Source organism: Onychomys torridus, chromosome 8 (assembly GCF_903995425.1).
Source record: "Onychomys torridus chromosome 8, mOncTor1.1, whole genome shotgun sequence".
Lineage (NCBI taxonomy): Eukaryota > Metazoa > Chordata > Mammalia > Rodentia > Cricetidae > Onychomys > Onychomys torridus.
The window spans coordinates 42,872,062-42,896,532 of NC_050450.1; the positions used below are offsets into that span (position 1 = coordinate 42,872,062).

The 24,471-nt window shown below is 40.6% G+C and overlaps 1 protein-coding gene across 2 annotated transcripts in view; it reads right to left on the reverse strand.

Annotated features, from left to right (window-relative positions):
* The window catches only part of Cdc42se2 (CDC42 small effector 2), a 77,417-nt gene that overhangs the window by 25,403 nt on the left and 27,543 nt on the right, over nucleotides 1-24,471 (reverse strand). The window contains exon 2 of one of the 2 annotated variants that reach the window (XM_036197681.1): nucleotides 13,365-13,507. The exons of the other annotated variant lie outside the window; for it this stretch is intronic. The gene's annotated coding sequence lies outside the window, so the exon portion shown is untranslated. The remainder of the gene's footprint in view (nucleotides 1-13,364; nucleotides 13,508-24,471) is intronic. 2 annotated transcript variants of the gene reach the window in all.

Below are 24,471 nucleotides of genomic sequence, written 5' to 3' on the forward strand. Positions count from 1 at the left end.
ACTGGATGCTCTGTTTAAAATAATGCATGGCTTCTTACTTTACCATCTATAATAACTGCTCAAGAACCCACATTTCCTGAAATTCAAATTTGCTTCACATTTCCACATTTCTTTTCATTCCCATATATTACTTCAAGAATTCACAATGCTGGGTGGGAATTGTAGCACATGCCTTTAATCCCAGCAATCAGGAGGCAGGTGCATTTCCAGGAGTTCCAAGCCATGGGGAAGAGGGGGAAAAGGAAAAGGAAAGGGGAAGGAGAAGGAAAAACTCACAATGCTTTTGCTCAAGAACAACTGATTAAAACACAGCAATTTGTGAACTCTACATTTGTACAACACAATAAACCTGCTGGAATGTATTTTCAAACCAAGAGATGTTCGCAACCCCATAGTTTTTATTTGTTAAGTAAACAATGGACTTTAAGATGTTTCCTAAGATGGATGCCTTGGGAAATGTCCATCTTCTTGCTTTCCTCATTAAACTGTACTTTTAGATTTCTGGTGTATAAACCTAAAATATTTATATACAAATATCTTCAAAGAATACTGAATCTGTTGCAAAAAACAAATTCAACATTGCTACTATACTAATAGTTACTTTCACTTGAGCTGAAAGTTCCTTAAAATAATTCATTTTCAAAATCTTATACTTTTTAAAACCAAGTATTGTTATACTGAAGAGGATCAAGAGTTCAAGGTGACATTCTGCTATAAAGCAAGTTTGAGGCCAGCCTGGACTACATGAGACCTCTCAACAAACTACAAATCAAAACAAACCCCTTATACTTAAAAAAAAAAAAAAAAAACAACTATGTCCAGGGAGCAGCATTCTAACAGCTACACAGCTCAGCACATTCCACACATAAGTCAACATTTAGACTAGTCTACAGCTTGATCAGCTTCTCCTAAGACCTCATCTTAGAGAAGGAAGAACTGTACCCAGTTCATGAACTGGGTACACTCAGTTTATATAGCACTGCACCAAAGTTCAGAATGTAGACTTTGAAATAAAAATATGTGATATGTGCTCTGTTTAAAGCCAAGTTTAGATACTATTAGTGCAGAGTGACATTCCTCTAGCTATCCAAAGACTTTCAGAAGTTTGAATATTGCAGTAATTTCAGAAATGCTAATATGAAGAAGTGACAGGCCCTGGCACCCATCAGTTTTCGGGTATAAAACAGAATGATGTGTTTCAGTATCCAGATCTAAAATGAGGGCTAAATTAGATGCTGGATATACAGGAACTGCATACTGTATGCTCTTAGTTATTATCCAAACAGCAAATACAAGAATAAAGCAACAATAACAGCTTTGCTTCTTTTGGAGCTGGCATGGCACTATGCTGCCCAGATTAGTTCTGACTTCCTAACCTCAAGTAATTCTCAGGTCTCAGCCTCCTAGGTAGCTTGGCCTACAAGCACACACTACCATGTTTTACTGTAAATTAAAAAATAGCTTAGAAGCCTTTTAAGAAGAAAAACAATTTTTAAAAAAGATTTATCTCAGGCCAGGTGGTGGTGGCGCATGCCTTTAATTCCAGCACTCGGGAGGCAGAGGCAGGCGGATCTCTGTGAGTTCGAGGCCAGCCTGGGCTACAGAGTGAGTTCCAGGACAGGCTCCAAAGCTACACAGAGAAACCCTGTCTCGAAAAACCAAAACCAAAACAAAACAAAACAAAAACCAAACAAACAAACAAAAAGATTTATTTCAGTTTTCTTTGTGTCTGTGTTGGGACATGTGCACATGCATGCAAATATCTGTAGAGGCCAGAAGAGGGTGTCAGAGACACCCTAGCTCTGCTGTTATGGGGTGGGGGTTGGTGGGGTGGGTGGGTAGATAGAAGTTTATGAGCCACCCGATGTGGGTGTTGGCAACAGAATTCAGGTCCTCTGCAAGAACTATAGGCATCCTTAACCATTGAGCCATCTCTCTAGCCCCAAGGGGAGAAACTAATGAAAATGGCATATTCACACAAAAGAACAATGAATCACAGCTTTATAGAATAGGATGATTCTTGGAAAGCATTACATAAGACAGCACACAGAGAACCATTGCCACAAATTTAAAAAATGGTTTAAACAATCTCTGTCTAGAGAAACAAAAATAGGTCAAAGTAAAATTCTTCACAGCCAGCCAGGAGGGCACTCAAGGGCGGGATTCCAAACAGGAAAATTCGCATAAAAACGCCTGGAACGCTGACAATGTTCTACCCTCCCTCCCCCAGCTAGGATGGAATGAAAGCCAGGCAGGTACCAACAGTACAACCCCAGCCACGCTCTAGCTCTTAAGCCTGGGTGTTAGCTACAAAAGTATCTGTTAAACAGTATACTTTCACACCACACGTCTCTATATAGTTAAAGATTTATTTTTTAATTTAAAAATGTGTTATGTATATAGCTTTTTGCCTGCATGTGTATATACACGCCATGTGCATGACTGGTGCCATAGAGTCCAGAAAAGGGAATCAGACCCCTTGCAACTAGAGTTACAAACGTCACAAGCTGCCACGTGGGTGCTGGGAACTGAGCATGGGTTCTCTAAAGAGCAGTGAATATTCCTAACCCCCAACCATCTCTCCAGTCCCTCTTCCTCTCCTCTTGGGTGTGTGAGATGTGCCTGGTGCCCAGAGGCCAGAAGACAGCATGGGTTCCTTGGAGCTGAAGTTACACAAGTAGTTGTAAGCTACCAGACATGGGTGCAGGCCAAACTCAATTCCTCTTTAAGAATACCAAGCATTCTTAACCACTGAGCCACCTACCTAGTTCTGCATATTTTTAAATGACCAAAAGTTTAAATAAGATATAAGTAACAACAGTAAATGGTCATAATGAACTGATAGGGATCAGGAATAAAAATGCAAAGAATCAAATAAAAATAAGCACCTTTACTAGGGACCTTGAAGGGTTGGGTAAATTTAGGGGAGAAGGAAGTCTAAATCCTACCAAATGTCAAAGGTGTTTCCTACATAATTACAAAATTATTAATCAATGACAAATATGATTTATCAATACAGCTTATTCACAGCAACATGAACACCAACTGTCCCATACTAGTTTTGAAATGTTTTTGTTTTCAGGTTTGTTTGTTTGTTTGTTTGTTTTTCCCATTATGTATATGGGTGAGTGTGGATGCATGCTGTGTGGATGGATGAGCATACAGAGGTCAGAGGGCAAGCTCAGAGTCATTCCTCAGGTGCTACCTACCCTTTTTTTGTGTGAGTGAGAGGGTCTCAAACTGGCCTGGAATTTCCCCCCAGACTAGGCTGGCTGGACAGCAAACCCCAGTACTAGGGTGCCACAATGCCCACATATATATTTAAGGTTTACTTATTTTAAGTATGAGTACTTTGCTTGAATGTACGTATGTGCACTACATGCCTGCCTGGTGCCCACAGAGGCCAGAAAGTCATTGGATCCCCTGGAGCTGGAGGCACAGGCAATTGTGAGCTACCCAATATGGGTGCTGAACTTGAGTCCTCTAGAAGAGCAGCAAATGCTCTTTAGCTCTCAAGCCCTCTCTCTAACCTTGTATTTTTAATGTGGGTTCTGGAGATCAAACTCAGGTCCTTGCTTTAACAACTAAACTATCTCCCCAGCCCCTTATTTTCCACATTAGGGGAAAGGTCAAGTTATGCCAGGTGCCTTTACTCATGCTCCACCTCCCCACCCCCCTTTTTAAGGTATAGTAGCTTATAGAACCTGGAGCTCATAAACTCACTGGCTAGGGAGCCCAAAGGGTAGGATCCTCACTCAGCCTGTAACCTGGGGTTACAAGCATACATTACTATGTCCTTTGGCTTTTAAACAGAGGCTAGGGATTAAATTTGGGTCCTCATGCTTGCAGAGTAAACACCTCCCCGATGGAGCCATCTCCCCAGCTCCTCGTTTTCAGTCTTTTGAGACAGTCTTACATGGTCCAAGTGCCACTAACCTCACTAAGTATGGCTTGGAGCTTCTGATCCACTTCCTACATGCCAAGATTACAGGAACAGCAACCACATACAGCTTGAAATGATTCTTTGAAACTCATTTGTGACATCTCTTGGAGGAGTATCAAACTGTACTTATTGACAGATCTACTTCTATGTGGTTAACCAAATCCCAAAGAAGCCACTGCTACTTGAACTAGTCTCAACAGGTACAGAGAAGAATATGGAAACGGTGTTTTTCTCACGTTTGAATGACTAGTGTCTAACTTTCCCACCGATTCATGTAAATAAACCACACAGGCTAGGCTCAGTATTTAATGAGACCAGAGAGAAGACTCGGTGGCTAGAAATGGTTTGCGAGTTCAGGTCCCAGCACCCACACTGGGCGGCTCACAACTGCTGTACTCCAGCTCCAGGGGATCCAGCATCCTCTTCTGGCCTCTGTGGGCACCATATACACATGTGCACACACATACACACAAATAAATACATGTAATTTTTTAAAAATGTAAGTCCTAAGTACATATACAGGTAAGTATTTGTGATGATAGTTTCCATTTCTTTGAGAAACACAGAGGAATGGAAATCCTGCATCATATTTTAAGCATAGTATGAGTTTCACTTTCTAAGAAGCTGTCCATCACTTTTGCAAACTGGTTTTATCACTGGACCTTCCCACCAGTCACCTGTAAGAACCCACTGCTCCACATCCTGCCTGCCACTCTCTATGGTCAGCATTCACCTTAGTCATTATGGTGTAAAGCAATGTCCCTCTGGCTTTAATTTGCACTTTCCTGGTAACTAATTAATATTAATGATATTTCCTTTTAAAAGAGATTTTATTATCTTTATTTATGAGTATGTGTCAGTGAGTGAATGCTAGATGTGTGCAAGTATGTGCGGACCCCTCGGATCTAGAGCTACATGTTATGAGCCACTAGGAACCGAACTTAGGTTCTCTAAAACAGAAGCACTTTTGGCTAAGCCATTTCTCTAACCCCATTAAATATTTTCATGTTTGTTGACATTCACACACCTTCCTTGGGCCTGTATTTTCAGATCTATTGTCCATTTTAAAAAGATGGATTACCCCCACCCCCAAGACAGGGTTTCTGTGTGTGTAGCTCTGGCTGTCTTGGAACTCACTCTGTAGCCCAGGTTGGCCTTGAACTCAGAGAGATTCACCAGGCTCTGTCTCCCGAGTGCCGGGATTAGAGGCGTGCGCCCACCAAGTCTGGTGTGCGTTTTTATCACTCCTAACTATGTGGATGCGTCTCTGTGGAGCACGTGCGTGTGAGAGCAAGTGCTCTGTAACCGGAGCTTCAGGAACTGCCTCACATGAAGGCCAATTTGAGCGGCTTCTCCAGATCCCCGGTGCCCATTTTATATTTTACTTATTTTCTACTGCTGTAATCTCAATTCTGTTTTAATTAAACCAAGGTCTTTATACATTCTAGAACAAGTCCCTTGTCTACCACATACATGAATTTTTTTTTCTGGTCTTTGTCTTTTGGAGTTTAGCTTGCAAGAACTCTGATGCATCAAGTGTTTTTTCTGACCTGTGTTCTGCCACAGGAATTTCGGTATACTCTTCAAAATCACAAAGACTGTCTATTTATTCTAGAACTCTTAGGTTTAATTTTGTATCTATAATCCGATTTGTAGTCTATTTGTCCACCCTGCACCTCTAGCCCACTAACGTTAAGATCTGCAGTTGGGAATGAACGTGCCCTTATGTTACTCTTAGTTTTCAAATTCCATCAATTTCTAGACTCCTTCTATTTCCACATACACTTGAGAATCAGTCTGTCACTGCAAAGTTTGACTGACTCCTTTAACTGTTTTGTGAATTAATGTGACTGGCAGCTTGTTTTTCCTGTGTAAACCTAGTGTTCCCTAAAGAGTAGTTTGCATTTTCTATTGTTTAGACAGCCACAAGGTAAAACGACTAAGTTCAAGTATAAATGTTAATTTAATTCTGTGGTTTAGAATTATTATTCCACATGGACAGGACACACCCATTCATACTGGACACTGATATGCAGAGGAAAGGTTAGAAAGGCAGTACGGAATGCTGGTTTAGAGTGATAACAGCTGGCCATGGGCACATGCCTGTAGTGGAGGCCAGCCTGGGCTACACATCAAGATGTTGTCACAAACAATTGACTCAGAACTGCAGAATACTTGACCTTTGTACATCCTGTTTTGCTGTTCTAGAAATGGATACACATTAGTCTCTACCTTCTTGGTGAGGATTCAGCGAGTAATTATAAACTGCCTAGGAATGTGCGTGCTTGGGAAGTTTACAGAGCAGTGTACACTGACCAACTCTCCATGTAACTGGTTTCCATTATTGTTGTTATGTTACTGTTGCTGCCTTAGTTATCTTTTCTTTCTCTTCACACAGAGACAGGCCTCTTTAGTGCTAACCTGAGCAGCGTGTAGAAAAGACTTTTCTAGTTAGGCTCCCTCTTAGATGGAGCAACACATAAAAATAAAAAAAAATAAAAAAAAAAGAGAGAGAGAGAGAGAGAGAGAACTGATATCAAGGTATAGAAAAAAATAAACCAATTATAGCAATGTCCTAATATTCTCCAAAACAGTTTAAATGTATACAGAATTTATATGTCCATGACATATACTGTTTACAACAGAGAACTTTCAGTAGATAGTTGAACTAGTAATTTTATTTGATTATCAATCAGTAAGTGTCAATAAAACATAACTGTATACTAAATTGATTTGCCAGGTTTTCTCCTCTTAAAACAAAAGGCTCTGAGTGTCAGGGGCATAAAGGTTTAGAAGGGAATGACATTCAGTATCTAGTTACTTCTGAAACGTCTACAAGCAGGAGAGGACATAACAGAGTCAGCTTAGCAAATGAGCTGTATGTGTAATCCATGCTTCTTGGCCAGGCAAAGAAGTCCCTATCAGTCCCTCGGGATGGGAAAACCAGTTGAACCCAAACTGCAGTGGCTTATCGGGTGTAAACAGGCAAGGTGGAGGACAGCTTTCGTACTGCTTCTGATTACTCTCCAGAGACAAAGAGCACTTGGGTCTACACTTCATTCCTAGTGCTTGGTGCCAATGACAATAGAATTGCACCATACTCTATAAGGAGTTCTCTAAAACTTGTTTCTATTTAAAAATATTTTTAGATTTACTTATTTTATGTCTATGCGTGTTTTGCCTGAATATATATGTCTGTACACCATTAGCATGCCTGGTTCCTGGGAGGTCAGGAGAGAGCACTGGGTCCCCTGGAACTGGGGTGACATAGTAGTAAGCTACCACATGGGTGCTAGGGGGCCTCTGTAACCAGTCATCCATCTCTCTAGTCTCCTACTTTCAACCTCTTCACTATCCTCCCCCCACCCTCCCCACCTCTCACTGTCCCTCCTTCCTACCTTGTTGTGAGGCTTTCTTTAGTCTGTCTTGCCTAGGCTAGCCTGGACTCCTGGGGGCAAGTGACAGTTCCACCTTTTTGTCTTCAGAGTAGCTAGGACTACTGACACTCACCATACCAGGGTTCCATTGTGTGTTTGTCTGTTTGCTTTTTCAAGACCAGGTTTCTCTGTGTAGCTTTGGAGCCTGTCCTAGGACACACTTTGTAGGCCAGGCTGGCCTCAAATTTAGAGATCCTCCTGTCTCTGTCTCCAAAGTGCTGGGATTAAAGGCATGTGTCGCCAAGCCTGGCATGTTATATGTTTTTAACAAAAATCTGCATCAAACTATATTACCAAAATTAATGTCACAGTTGAAACAGATAACGGATAAGAATGCCTGGCATCTGGTTTAGTGTGACTTCTAAATCTTTTCTGAGAGACAGACAGACAGACAGACACTAATATATGAAGAAGGTGTGACAGCTTATGCCTATAATCAGAAGAGTGACAGCACCCCAGAGGCCGAGGAGGACTGTGAACTTGAGGCCAGCCAGGGCTACATAGTGAGACCCTGTCCCCCAAAAGAAAATCATTTTTAGGGCCAGAGAGAAGGTTCAGAGGGTAAGGGTGTTTGCTGTGCAAGCATGAGGCCCTCCACCCACAGAAAAGGCCTACAGAGCTGTAGTCCATGTACTGTGGGGAGTAGAGACAGGCAAACGACAGGGTCTGCTGACTAGCCAACCTTGAAAAACAGCAAGTTCGGTGAAAGACTGCCTCAAGGGATGAAGGGAGAAATAGAAAGCAGGGCACTTGACATCCTCCACTGGCTTCCAAATGTACACACACACACACACACACACACACACACACACACACACACACTAGAAAACACAGAGATTCATGTTTTACTGAAAATCAAGAAAAAAATTACTTGGATTTCTATAGTACTGGACATTGTTGAACAGTTACTCAGTAGCCATACTGCACATAATGTATCGCGTAGCCAACTATGGGTCGGTCAGCTTCCATTTCACTTGTCTGCTGAAGTGGCAGTTCACTTTTGGAAACTCTACCCAGAGTACCAGGACTCAGCCAGGATCCTTATAGCATAAAAACAGCCCACAGGTTCAGCATAATCATTAAGCTACAGAAGTAGAAACTACGATAGCATGAGCACCTGCCTCACAGTCCCTGACGGAGGCAGATTAAAGTTCAAATCACATGAATAATAACTCTGAGGTTCCATCAGAGAAGACCTCCATCTAGACAGACTGTTGTAGACACACCATGTCATATATAATGATAATTTAAGGTAGCATTGAGCTAGACTTTATTAGGTTGTATGATGTATCTGAATTGTGATTTCTTCATTCCTAAGGTAAAGATAGTATTTGCCTCTTAGAATTATGAAAATTAAAATAAGAGGATAATCTTTGTCAAAGTGCATTACATGTCATGTGTGATTAACATTCAAATGTTTGTTTTTCTCCTTTGGGAGGTGTTTATAATATAGCAAGAGCTTTCTGTTTTACAAGGAAATTTACTAACATCACTGATTTTTAAAAATTTTTAAACCATTCAAAAAAACCAGGCTGGATGGATATGGTAGTCTATGCCTGTAATTCCAGTACCTGCGGGCCAGAGTCAGGATGAGTCAGAATTTAAGGCCAGTCGGATCTGTATACAGACCCTGTTTGGGGGTAAGGGGTTGGTGGGAGTCCTATACAGGGCAGGAAAGGGCTAAAGACAACTTAACGGTAATAAAAATGAGTAAAAACGTAAAGCTGCACTTTGATTAGATACCTAGTCTGACATGGTCACTGGAAGCAGTTGTTGTGATCAAACAATGAAATGGACCACTGGCTCCTGGAGCCAAGAGGCCAGGCAAGGCTGGCTTGCCTGAGCAGGGGGATCCACAGCACAGCAGGAAGGGTAGGCAGAGTGCTGGGAAAAGGAGACTCAAGGGCCTGCCAGGAGTCTGTAACCGCATTGGGTCTGCTCTGTCCAGGCTATAACACAACCTGAAACACGTTAAACTATATATATGAAGACTAAATGGAAACTGAGCTTTTGAGAGACTCTTGAAGGTACCAGCTAAAAATAAAACTAATGGATTTTCAAGAGAAGAGAAAAAAAGAATTGAGTGTGAAAACTCACAGGAGAAAATGACAAATTTAAAATGTTCGCCGCTTCTAATTAAAGAAATGGAAATTGGAGATTCTCTAGAGAAACCCATGGGAATGTACTCCTCTATTTCTCCACACCTCTTTTAATGCTGTGCTTAAATATAGAATTAAGCCAGGCGGTGAGGGTGCACGCCTGTAATCCCAGCACTCAGGAGGCAGAGGCAGGTGGATCTCTGTGAGTTCGAGGCCAGCCTGGTCTACAAAGCAAGTTCCAGGACAGCCTCCAAAGCTACAGAGAAACCCTGTCTCAAAAAACCAAATATATATATGTGTGTGTGTGTGTGTGTGTGTGTGTGTGTGTGTGTGTGTGTGTGTAGAGAAAAAGAGAGAGAGAGAGAGAGAGAGAGAGAGAGAGAGAATTAAACCATTTTTAGTAAACTACAACCTGCACACACACGCACACGTGCATTTGGAGAGATGGTTCAGTGGTTAAGAGCACTCACTGTTCTTCCAGAGGACCAGGATTCAATTCCCAGCATTCACATGACAGCTCACAACTGTCTGTAAACTCCAGTTCCAGGGATCTGACACCCTTACACAGACATACATGCAGGCAAACACCAATGCACATAAAATAAATAATTAACAAAACCCAGCAACTACCATTTCATAACTATTCTATTTTAAAGTGTGGTAGTAGTCAGTTTTGGGAAGGGAACAGGGAAAGTGTCTATGCTGGTCTGAATGAGAAAGGCCCCATAGGCTCGTGTTTGAATACTTGGTCCCCAGTTGGTGGAACTATTTGGGAAGGATTAAGAGATGTGGCCTTGTTGAAGGAAGTGTGTCTTTGAGGGGCTTTGAGGTTTCAAAAGACTAGTGCCATTCAAAGTATGCTCTCTGTCTACTGCTTGGGGTTCAAGATGTGAATCTCAGCTGCTGCCCCAGCCACCTGCTACTTTCCATTCACTCCCCCCCACATCATGAACTCTATCCTTCTGAAACCATAACACCCAAACAAACTCTTCTATAAGTTGCTCTGGTCATGGTCTCTCATCACAGCAATAGAAAAAGAGAGTACCTAAGACACTGGCAACCACATATATGTTTCAGTCCTTGTATGAAAGGAACCTAAAATTTTCACAATTAGTAATCTATAAAGAACTCAAAAGAAAGAAAAACCTATATGCACGAAAATTCTTTATTGAAATACTTCTTAAAACAGAATTTTAAAAAACAGGTACAATTTAATGTCAAGTGGCTAGGTAGTTGTTTAATTATGGCTTAATGACAGCTTTTACAGCCATGTTGGTATTAAAAGAATATGTTTAACAAACTGTATTGCCTAAAAGCACTGTAAAAGTATAACAATCACAGGAATTTATATGAAAATAAGATGGCCATTTCAAATCTAACAGTATTAAAAACAAACCTAAAATCTTGTTTTTATTTTTTAAGGTATTTTTATTTTATGTATATGAATGTTTTGCCTGCATATGTTTGTGTGCACCACATGTGCCTGGTATCCATGGAGCCCAGAAGAAGCACTGGATCTCTTGAAGCTTGAGTTACAGATGGCTGTGAGCTGCCATGTGGGTGCCGGGACCAGAATCAAGGTCCTCTGCTAGACAGCCAGTGCTCTTAACCAGTGAGCCATCTCTCTAGCAACAGATTTTGTCTTTAAAACATCTGATGTATCTGGTATCATGTTTTCAAAATACCTGGACTTCACCAAAAATGGGCAACAACAATTACATTTTAGATATAATTCACAGAAATATTAACTTACAAAGATATACAGGGTTTTTTATATACTCAGAGAACATGACATAGCTACTCTTGATGAATAAATGGCTTATGATAGCTTTTATAAAATATATGTGGAAAATTTCAACATCCTGTATACCAACACGAAGTACTGGGCTCATGTCTATGAAAGGCTTTATGTTCTCATCTGCTCACTGGCACAGCTCCACAGGGGACCACTGCAGCCCTGTTGCTGGAGTGCTGCTCCATTCTTCTCGCCCAGGCCTTGCTGCCAGGGCTGCAGCTGCACAACCAATTCTTATTAAAATGGAGGCTTTGAAATGCTGGTCTATGCGAAAGGACATAAAGGATTTCATTATCTCTTCTCAAAACTCACAGTGAGGGAGGACTGTGCTCCACCCTTCCCAAGGCACACAACCACTGACGTCCCTCTCTGCCAACTTAAACAGCAAGACAAAGAAGACAACACTCAGCCTCAGGACAAGGAGTCCTGACAGACAGCACTGCACAGCAGCGAAATTAACATCTAGCAGGTTATTTTAGGATGAGTGTAAAATCAGCGCTGTGGTCAAGAGTGACTTAAGAAACAACGCTTCTCAAGAGTCAGTAAGCACTTGGGGATAAGACTCAGAGCTCTGTAACAACAACCAATAATAATTTCACCAACAAAAATGGGGAAGCTGAAAGGATTCGCTCACTTTGCTATTGTACTGACAACAGTAAAGCTGCTTGGAAGAGAATTTTATGGATGGGTTACTCTCCTCCATTTTCATTAGAAACACATGCCCTTTGGCTCTCTCAATAAAATTCTTAACAACTGCTGGCCCTGCTCATCAGAAACAATTTATGAGTGAATTTATCTTAAAGAAACATTAATGTAAATCTATAAAGATTAATTATTTTCAACTGAATGTAAACAGACAAATACTCAAAGGCAAAGTAAAAACCAAGGCCAGATTTTTATTCAACAGTATTGTCAATGTTGGTAGGACACTAGGATTCTTGTGGCACAAAGAACCCTAGAATAGCATTGACAAGAATTAGGGACAAGAATTTAGGCTGGAAACATTCCTTGAAGTACACTGTAGTCTGTTCCCCAGTGATAGATACACTTCCAGTGTAAGGAAGCAGGAAGAGTGAAGGGCACACTCCCTTGAGACTTGACTACACAGCATGCACTTCAGGTCAGAGAGACACCACACCCAGCTCTAAAGCGCAATTACTGCCATTTTATCCGTCGTAATCAAACAAGTGTACTTAACACACATGGATACAAGAAATATGATTAAATGCATGTTAAACAACTGATTTTCCTCAACTTGCAGCTGTCAAGCTCTACATGAAATGTTCACTCTCAGTATTTGCAAAGGAATTTTAAAACACTTCTGTGTTTTTTTCTAATAGATTTTGCCTTAATCAGTACATGCTATTTTTAAATGCTAGATTTTAAAGTTTTAAGTTCCTTCCTTATTTTAGAGAACTACATTTCTATTTTATTTAAAATGTATAGCCAAAAGAATCTCTAGAACTCTCTAAGTTCCCTGTCCCTGCCAGTGTTGACTGTATGCTGGGAAACACCATTCCTTCCTCTCAGAAGGGATGTGTGCATCCTCTAATCCTGAGACTGTGATGGATGGGGCCTCAACAATCTTCATTTTTTATGTACTGGAACATACGATGAAGAGAGGATAAATATGGTCCTGGCTAGAGGAAAATTTACATGTTTTTGGTTTGTTGTTGTTGTTTTTGAGACACAGTCTCTCTGTATAGTCCTGGCTATCCTGGAACTCACTATATAGACCAGGCTGCCTATGTCTCCCGAGTGCTAGGATCAAAAGTGTGTGCCACCACTGCCCAGCTTCCAGTAGATTTTTAATGGTTAGAGTTAGGCTACTAATATGGCTTTGAAGAGGAGATAATCATTACTGACTACTTTTATTGGTAAAACGTGGAATGTCCTGTGACTAACTGGTCAAACAACTGTCGTGACCGTCACATGGGCAATGGAAAGGCTGTGCTAACCTGAAGAAAAAAGCCACACTCTGGACTCGGACAAAATGACCTTATTAATGGTGAGTGCTAACAACACGAAGAAAGTAGACTATTTTTGTGGCAATCACTTCAATATCTAGCCACCAGTGGCTACAGACTTACCACTCATCAATGGGGCCACTTATTCAGTATCTCTGAGTGTAGACTATTCCATAAGACACACACACAGGTGACTGCAGACTCAGTAGCAGAAGTTGTTCCTGGAAGATTTCTTCTCATTTAGTTTCACTCAAAACTGGCCCTATCTGCAAATGAAAGCATGCAATTAGGAGGCAAAAGTGCCAGGTAGGAATTCCTCCCTCTATATAATTAAACAATACAACATGAAAACTAAATTCAAATGCTAGACTCACTAAGCACCATGTTTAAACAAACAACCTACTTTTCAATGCCTGTAACATGCTTATTACACAAAGTTACCACCCTTTTCTCATCATATAAATTGATCGTTGCTTCTACAGTATACAAGGTACAACTTATACCGAAGGTGTCCCACTGAGCAGAAGCCAGGTAACAAGTCTTCAGTGGACACACACAAGGTTGGCTTACACACTGTGTTAAAGAACACCTTCCTCCATTGACAAATCTAAAGACCTCACAAGAAAAATTCAGATTTCTGCTCTCTCTTGTAGATAGTGCTCCTGCATGGAGCACTGATAGATTGGATTAACAGCCAATGGATGGGCATGGGCTTTATGGTTCTCCAGATGCTGCTACTCTCTCCACTGTAACCTAGTTCACAGTTACCTGCCTGGACCCGATAAGCATCTGAGCTTTCAAACTCTGGTATGTATTTTTAATAGCTCACGGGGAACATTGTATTACTGTCAAAGTCAAAACATATTTTTCTGACTTAGTGATATAAAATAACATGAGATAAAAACATGAAGCTTGAGTCAGAAACCTGTAGATTTGAGCTCTGAGTATCAGTACTTATGTGACCAAGCCTATATCAAAGCTAAGCTATGTCTTCATTACAGAAATATCCAAATAAACACATAAACATTTAACATACTAAGCAAACAACAGGCCTCAAATCTAGCATGCATAAGCTCAATTGAGAAAGACTGAGTCTTTCTCACTCTTGCTCATCTTGGGGACCACACTGTAAGTCATGTCATCACTATCCAATGTCTTCACCCCCTAATTCCAGCCTCCTTCTCCTCCAATTCCAGCCATTCAAACAAAGAGCAATTCCTCCCTAAGCATCAACTGATTTGTTGAAATTGTCTGTATATTCAACTTTTTTAATAATGGTAGGTTTGGGTGTAGCTCAGTTGGTAGAGTGCTTGCTTGCCTTGCATGCACAAGGCCCCAGCTTAATCTTTAGCACCAAGAACACAGCAAAGATAGGAACAACTAATTGTGTCCTCCCAATGCTGCTGGTACAAATTTGAATTACTCAACCATTTTTTTTAAATTTTGTAGTTGCTTTAAAACACATACACGCCTCCCCCCAAAAAAAGAAAAAGAAAGAAGAGAAAAAGACACACACAGAGTGTCATACAATGCAGCTACTGCATTACTAGGTATTTATCTTAAGAAGCAAAAATGTACATCTGTAAAACTATTTATAGCAATTTATTTGTAACAGAAAATAAAATGCGTAAGCAGAAAGCCACTGACCTGAGACTATCTCTATACTTTGAGTTTCTATACTATGAAATATGTTAAATTGTATGTTGTTTTGGTTTTTTGGTTAATTTTGGCATGTGATGTTTTTATTTATGTTCAAGTTTTTTATAACTAAAAGTTTATAAAATTAAGTTTTTTAATGAAACGCAACCTAACTCACTATGTAAACAAAGAGAAAACCTAACGGACTGTCAGAATAAACAGCTGAGTCTCTCCCAATCACAAGTAGCCAAATTCAGCCGAGCACAGCTGCCAACAAATCAGACCACACCCAAAAAGGGTAGAGAAAGAGATGAACCTTACTTTACTTCCCCTTTTTGACTATAACCACTCAGTACCCAACTAGAAAAAACTCTCTGGATCTTTTATGATTGTGAGTATTGCTAATTCATAAAAATCATCCTTTACTCAAGCAGCTTTATTGCCCAAAGCTTTTCCCTTATTAAACAGCAACTTCAACTGCCTATAGATAGGCGAATGACAAACAGGAGTACACCTTCATTCAGAGAGGCATTTGCAGCCATGCACCACATGTGTGAGTAACTATGAATGTAACCCAATACAAAATTGTAAACTGACTTAAAACATGTGAGATTGTGTGCGCATGTGTTGGTATGTGTGTGTAACTTAGCTACCTGGCTCTCAAGGATGAACTCTGCAGAGGTCAACATACAAAACTAGGTTGAACATACCTGGTTGCAACAATGAATGGACTACTATAGGGGCTGTGGAGATATAGCATGTATTTTAATATGTAAAATGCCTGCCATACAAGAATGGAGATCTGAGTATGGATGCCCAGCACAAACATAATAAGCTGGATGCAGTGGTACACATCTGTGACTCCAGTGACAAGGAGGCCAAGATAGGTGGATTTTGGGGATTTTCTGGTCAGCCAGTATAACCAAAATGCCAAGCCCCAGGTTCACTGGAAAACTGTCTCAAAATATACAGTGGAGGGGGCCAGTGGGATGGCTCACTGGGTATGGGCACTTGCTGTCAAGTCTAAGTTCAACTCAGAGATCCTCATGGTGCCTCAAACTGCCAACTGACATCCACACATGTACACATATGTACCCATACACCGCCCCCCACACCCCCCCACACAATACATAAGTAAATGTAAAGAATTTTTAGAGAGTGCCAAAGGAAGATAACATACCTCTGGCCTTTACATATCCACACATGAATAAGCACATACATATAAACGCACACACACACCCCACACAAAAATAATTAACTACTATACATATATCAACATGGATGAACCAAAAAATAATTATGCTGCATCAAAAACCCACTCAGACTGAGTGTGTAGGTCCACAGCATAGCACTTGGCAAGCATACATAAAATCCAATTTTATCTCCAGCACTGTGAGGAAACAAACATATATGCATATGAATACATGTCTATACAGACACACAGTATCCTATAAAATCCATTTATATAAATTCTAGAAAACAAAAATTAGCCCGGCAGTGGTGACAAATACCTTTAATCCCAACACCCGGGAGGAAACAGAAGCAGGTGGATCTACAGAGTGGGTTCTAGGACACCCAAGACTAGAGAAACTCTGTCTCAAAAAAAAAAAAAAAAAAAAAAAGGAAGAAAGGAGGGAAAGAAAGAAAGAGAGAGAGAGGAAGGGAGGGAGGGAAAGAAGGAGGAGGGAGGGGAGAGAGAGAGAGAGAGAGAGAAAGAAAGAGAGAGAGAGAGAGAGAGAGAGAGAGAGAGAAAAGGGGGAAGAAAGAAAGAAAGAAAAAACGAATTATTTTTTATAACAAAGAACAGGTGTATCAACTGCCTGGAAATGGGTGTGAAGAGGACTACACATGGCTAGAGGCAAACTTCTGGGGTGACAGATATTTTCAACTATATTTTTGTTACAGTGGATCTGTGGTACTAAGGTCATACCACAGTCTTGAGCACCCCAGGCAAGCTCTGGTCCACTGTCTGTTCCCAGCCTCAGGTTTCCAGTAGCTGAGTATGGTATCCCTTCATAGGCATGTATGTATGGCAAAATTTATCAAACTGCACACTTTTAAAATGTGCAATTATTCTGTTTAAAACAAATTAAATCACTGTAGACTGATAATTAGTAGCAAGACTGATTTACATGGAAAGCTGGATCCTTCAATGCATTTAAGCTTGACACATGGTCACAATCTTTTCAGAAGGCTTTCAGAAATGTATATAATGCTAAGTATCAGAAATGTATATGATGCTAAGTATCAGAAATGTATATAATGCTAAGTATCAGAAACACTAATTGCTGCTCAAAAAGAAAGCATGGGCTAAAACAGCACTGGATCCTAATATAATTGAGCATTCATAAAAAGGTAATTTAATAGACTATTATTCATTCAATTCTAGTCAATATAGTCCCTTAGTCCCTTATTACATTTGGTAGGAATCAGTCTCTTCTTGTTGTTGTTGTTTTCTAATTAAATCATCTCACTGTCGGCTAAAACCACGTTTTAATGTACTCACCCAAAGAACATTCTGAGCCCATGACTGGCATGTACTAGATTCTCCTTAGAACCCCTGAAAAGCCATGAAGCCACAATCTACCTTAAGAGCAGGCACGTGGTGGTGGTTTTGCAGCACATTACATGCCACTGTCCCCACGTGCCTGTTGTTCACAGAGACAGAGTACATTGCATTACCTCTCTAGTGGAGTTTGAGATCATAGTGCTCTCCGAACAGAGACTTGTTTTCCAAGGTATCCATCTGAGTGCCATGAACAAGGAAGGATTATCTTTAATGAGCTGACATCTTTGGACACTTTCAGGCAGTTACAGAGAAGTGAAAAGTGTCCTCCAGCATCCAGAGAGATATGATGAGAGAGGGGAACTCACTCTCTGTGTCACCACTGCCTGAAAGCAAATGTCCTGCTTCAGGTATCCACTATCAGGTCATTAGGATGGTGGAGCGTGACTAGATCCCACTGACACCCAGCTATGATTCCTGCTAATCCTCAGACCCTGCTGTGGATATCGCTCTGTGTAAATAAAGTTCTGATTGGCCAGTGGTCAGGCAGGAAGTATAGGTGGGACAAGAGAGAAGAGAATTCTGGGAAGTAGAAGACTGGGGGGAGACACCGCCAGCCGCCGCCATGAGAAGCAACATGTAAAGACACTGGTAAGCCACAAGCCATGTGGCAAAGTATAGATTAACAGAAATAGGTTAATTTAAGATAGAAGAAGTAGATAACAAACAGCCTGCCACGGCCATACAGTTTGTAAGCAATATACGTTTTTGTGTGCTTTCTTGGTTGGGTCTGAGCAACTGTGGGACTGGCAAGTAAGAGAGATTTGTCCTGACTGTGGGCCAGGCAGGAAAACTCTAACTACAAATGGCGCCCAACGTGGGGCAAGAGTTTCCACCTAAAACCTGAGAAAAAAGATTCTAAAATGGAGCTAAAAACAGCTTCCTAGCTGTCCCTCTCAAGTTAGCGGCAGCCTGCCAGTTTGAGCTACAGTGGCGGGTTTCTGGCGTGTGCGTCTGATCTGCAGTGCAGCAGGAATGAGGAATCTACAAGCGGCACTTTACTCTGCTGCATGGTGGATTTAGCCTTTGCTAGTTAAAAAAAAAAAAAAAGGTTTCTGGGCTATGCACTGCTTTGATAGAACTGCTTCTGATAGTTGATGGTACACATGGCTCCAGACCCAGAGCTGGCGGTAAACTGTACCACCGCCATGTTGGGAAACTGAGGTGGGCGGAGCCAGCAGCCACAGCGGCATTTCAGTCTTACAAAGATGGATATTACACAGAGAATCTGGTTTATGTTGTCTTTGGGATTTTTAACTAAAAAAAAAGATTTGATCGTAAAAACTGTTGAGTTAAATAAATATGTAAATTTTAAAGGTAACTTGACTTCAAAATTTGGATATAAGGATATGTTGCTTTGGAAAGGAGTCTCTGCTTTTGTTTCCACAGAAAGCCAGAGGCTGTGGATTTGTTCCAGATTAAGATACATCAGGTTTGATCAGCCAAGACCACCTGAAAGGTCTCCGATGACACCATGGCCCAGATGATCCAACATCCAGAATGGTTTCAAGGCAACTGGCTCAGAGGTTTACCCTCACGGACTACTTCATAATCCTAAAATTTTCTTTATGTCCCCTTAAGATACAGCCCCCGCCTCCAGCAGAAAGTAGTAAGAGAAACTACGCCCAAATTCCCAGCTGGCTTTGGAGAAGGAATTGGCTCACTCCTTCTCTAAACCCAGACATATTGCTAAAGGAAAAGGTTAAGAGATTCTTGTGTCCCAAATCAGAAGAGCCCTCTGGTGTGGGACAGAGAAAAACCACTATTTTATTTAAAATAGGTTGATTATAAATGCAATCTTTTTCTAAAGATAAAAAGGGGATATGATATAGATATGATAGGATGAAAGGGTAGATTAATGAACTTATTTCTAAAGAGCAACAACTTGTTTAAAATGTTTTACATTGGTATAGATTTTAGTCTATTGATACAAACTTAAAGTTAATTTTGTTATACTGTGTGTATATTTCTACTCTTGTTTAAGGTATTATGCTTGTACAGCTCATTTAAAATTGTAATGGATAATTTAAAATAGATTAATAATTAGTCATCTATGATAATCATACTCATAGCCATGTTAGTTAAGTCTTCTAGGTATACACAGAAATATTTCAGATAGATAGGTAATCTTCAAATACTTCAAAGACCTACAGAATATGGCATTTAAAATATTTTTAAAATTTAGACTTTCTGGACAGTGAGACATGTCTGCTCCTGGCAGCACCAATTTACTTCAGAGAGGAGGATGGGCATCGAAGACACTTCATATGGAGTTTATCTTCACCTTGGCAAAAAGAGCCATTTGGGCAAGAAACTGTTCTTGCCTGGACTGCTCGATCAACTGGACATGCAGGACCCATAGAAAGATGACCACTGAACTTTGCTTGACAAAATGGTCCTCAGGCTCCTGCTTCACAGAGGAAACTGACATTCTACAGGACACTAAGAGAAGTGACCGAGAGACTCTAGCCCTGTGGGCTGAAGACAAATGCCCCAACATTACAAAGGAACATTAGGTGACTGTTCAGGCTGCCAGCTGTCTCTGTCTACCCTGCAAGACTCCCGAAAGTTGCTTGCATCCTTCTCCCGGTTCTCAGGTAATATTATATCCTTCTGAGGTCTTTGATGATAGTTATATTAGATAGTTATAATTTCCTCAGTTATGATAAAAGATACATTAGATATAAAACCTTAGACTCATAAATATAAGATAGATAGAATATCTTCTTTAATATTGTAACTGTAATTCTTGCTTGATAATTGTTTTGTTATATGTAATTGTACTATGTAAAAGTTAAAACCTTCCTTAAAAAAAAAAGAAAAGGGGAAGTGCTGTGGATATCGCTCTGTGTAAATAAAGTTCTGATTGGCCAGTGGTCAGGCAGGAAGTATAGGTGGGACAAGAGAGAAGAGAATTCTGGGAAGTAGAAGACTGGGGGGAGACACCGCCAGCCGCCGCCATGAGAAGCAACATGTAAAGACACTGGTAAGCCACAAGCCATGTGGCAAAGTATAGATTAACAGAAATAGGTTAATTTAAGATAGAAGAAGTAGATAACAAACAGCCTGCCACGGCCATACAGTTTGTAAGCAATATACGTTTTTGTGTGCTTTCTTGGTTGGGTCTGAGCAACTGTGGGACTGGCAAGTAAGAGAGATTTGTCCTGACTGTGGGCCAGGCAGGAAAACTCTAACTACAAGACCCTCTGAAGAGTTTTAATCTAAGTACCAATCCACTGTGACTCAAAAGCCCTAAGCTTCAACTGATCAAACTCTTAAGTCTTATAGAAATTCTTTACTTAGTTCCCCCTTTTCCCAAATGGATAGTAACTCACATTAGCAGAACTTGACTCTATTATTGTAAATACTCAGAAACTGGGTGTGGTGGCACAGGCCTTTAATCCCAGCACTTGAGAGGCAGAAGCAAGAAGATCTCTTGAGTTCTAGGCCAGCCAGGGCTACATAGTGAGACCTTGTCATTAAAAAAATTTTTTAAAAAATTAAAAAAAAATCCATTCCCTTGGTTATTTAAAAATCAAATAGCCTGGCCTGTTGGTGATAGTGAATGCTAAGGCAGGAGGATCTCTGTGAGTTCGAGGCCAGCCTGGTCTATGGAGTGAGTTCCAGGACAGCCAGGGATGTTACACTGAGAAACCCCTTTCTCAAAACAAACAAACAAACAAAAAAAAAAAAAAAAAGAAAAGAAAAGAAAAAAACAACCACTATAACATCTACAACCACTACAATGAATCTCTGCTATTTACTTCCTCTGTAAATAAACTACAAAGAATATAACCATTCACATAAATAGTGTAAGGAAAAGTAATTTGGTAACCATGTAGCAGTGGTACACTGTTAACTCTACAGTCCTGATATTTGTTGCTGTATCTGTATCTGTTGGTGCTGTTCACATTCCTGGATATAGTAGGTTTACTGAAATATATACAAAGGTTTTACTTCTAGGAATTGTTTCTATAGTTCGAAATCCATAAAAGAGAAGACAGTGTAAACGAGGCAGTTTTTAAAGAGGGGACCTACTTCTAATTGTTGAAGTTTCAAAACATGATGGGAAAGAATGCAAATGGCCAATCATCGCGCACAGAAATGAGATGGAGTTATTAAAATGATCTACTGGTAGGAATGCAAAGCCACGTAACCTGTGGGAAGAGTTCAGAGACTTTCCTATCAAGGGAAACAACTCCTGATGGAAGCGTGCGGGCTCTAAGAAGTACAGCACAGCAGTAAGAAAGAGGGTCTAGAGACTGAACAGCTCTGCCAGCTACTACCTGGGTCTGATTTAAGCAAGCTACATACCCTCTCCAAGCCTCATTTTGCTAAACTACAAAATGAAAATAATCTATAAAATTATTGTGAGGTTTAAATTAGGTTAATATCAGTGAAATGCTTATGGCATGGTCTAGCATAAGGTAAGACTCTAGAATGTAATTATCCAATCAAACAATGTGATGTTACATCACACTACCAGCTAGTCAAACTAAAGTCAGGATATTTTAAAATATATAGCACACTCACAGCAACTGTGGTTAGCTAGGCCAGGTGTGATGATCCACAGACAACCCCAACAATGTGGATCTCCAGCAGAAAGAAGATTTAATGTCAGCCTGAACCACAGTTGACCTAGACTGTATCAATAGTCAAATAAACATAATTTCCAGTTTTGTCCACCACAAAGAATTGCAAGCAAGTTATTTTACACGTACACCCTCCCCCATTTGGTTTCATTAACTATCAAGTGAATACAGTGCCACTTAGCTCAGTATAATGCTTGACATGCAACAACTAAAAATCAAAATGTTTCATTATGCTATTAATGAAATAGATTTATTATAATCTTGTATAAGGGCCATTCATCGAGGTCCCAATTTATGCTGGTTTTCACATCCATTCCTGTCTCTGTCTCAGGATATCCAGGTCAAATAACAAATTACGTTAAATTTCTAGTTCAGTTATAAATCACATGGCCACCCTTGTTTAAAACTTAAATGCCTTCAGATTTTCCCTATATTTTATTTTCGAAATGTTCTTTCACCTCCTCCTTCTTCTGTTAGCAATGCCTCACTAGACAGGCTGGCTGGAAACTCTTTATCCTCTTGCCGTTGCCTTCCAAGAGTTGGATTACGAAGTATCCTGCTTCCCCAGCTCTCTCACATTCCCTTTTTGGTGGTGACAGCATCCCTTTGCTCCCCCAACTCACCATTACCCATTTCCAACCCAGGCTCCAAGTGTAAGATTTCTCTTTAATCTCACGCTTGGAAACAGTGTCATGTTTTCCAAACTTAATCTTTCTTAAATTTCTATCTGAATTATAAAATAAGGGTTAGCGATTTAAACATGACCATCACAGTAACATTAAAAGTTCAGCCCTTCAGAGAGAACTACATTTTAACAGGGACTCCTAGAAAGACAGTTTTTTAACCCAAAGAATAGTACTAGCAGGAATTTCAGATATTGTGACAAGTTGAGCAGAGCTCGCTGAGGGCAGTTTTCCCTCTTCAGGCCAAATAATTCGGGCAGATTTTTACCTGCCTGCATATTCATACTGGAGTTCTTTGAGTCTGTCTTTCACTCCATACAGGCTCCTTAGCTTGTTTCCATCAGCCCCGAAATCACTGAGCATATGTATATTGATGATACTCAAACCCACATTCCCAGCCCAGAGCTCTTCAACCCTAGTGTCCTTCAGTGTGAACGCACACAGCCTACCACAGGCAGCACGTCTCCACCGAGATGTATGACCTCTGCCTTCAGCTCAGCTCAACTCTACTTCATCCTTACCACTCTCCCACCTCAATTCCATCCACCTTATTCTATTCCATTCTTTCTCTTCTACCTTGTTTCTCAAAACACAAGGGTATCATTCCGGACTCCTGCCTTTCTGCTTTGTTGTTCAAGGGAGGCCAGACACCACCATGCTCTCCCTCAATTTTTACAATGTGATTGCCACCAAGCCTGACATCTGAGTTGCATCCCCAGACCCCACTTGATAGAAGGAGAGAACCTTTTGTAAATTGTCCTCTGACCTTCATATGCCTGCTATGGCACACTCAAAACCCTTCTCCCTAAGACAGACAGGCTGTGAACAAGAGACCCTGTCTCAAACAAGATGGAAAGAGGGGAGTGACATCGGAGGTTGTCCTCTCACCTGTGTATACAAGCTGTGGCGCGCACACACACACACACACACACACACAGTCTACAACCAAGTTACAAAACCAAACAGGGAAAAAAAAACGTATATTCGAAGTATGCATGAATTCAACTCTAAAAACCTAGCAGTAAGACAGGAAAATAAAGATTTCACAGTTACATGCACTGGCATACTTCAACCATTCACTACAACAGGAAATATACTGTAAAAGGTTTCTATAAGCACTAGCTTATTTCCAACTGAAAACATTAGACCTGAGAAACCACTTTATCTAAACAACAAAATTAATTGTTCACATTTAGTATAACATTTCAGGACATATCAATTCTAAGTTGAAATGTTTTTAATATTACCACCTTCAAAATATACTTCATGCAAAGCCTTGTGACCAAATAAAATAACAGAAGGATATTCACACTCTCCTAGACATACCTTCTTGTACTTCAGAGGCAAAAAAGTTAAAACAAACAAACAACTCCCCCCCCCAAAAAAAATCCCCTCCATTTTCCAGATTTTTCTTGGAGTTAACTTGTGGAATATAAACAGGGCTCTGCCTAAGCAGCTCCTTAGAGTTAGTGAGCAGAAGTGCAGAAGTGAGACAGCTAGTGGGGGATCTATGGGTTTAGAAGCTGCTGCCACCAGCAGTAGTTGTGACCCCCGTCTCAGAGCCAGCTTCAACTTCCTGACCCCCCCCCCCCAGGACACAACTATGGCCTGTCTTCTTGAATATTTAATTCAAAAGTGATCTCGATCTAACTCTTCCAGACCACCCACTACCTTTGTGGGGGACAATGGGGGTGCTGGGACAGTCTCACATGATCCAGGATAGCCTGAAACTCCTGGTTCCCTATCTGATA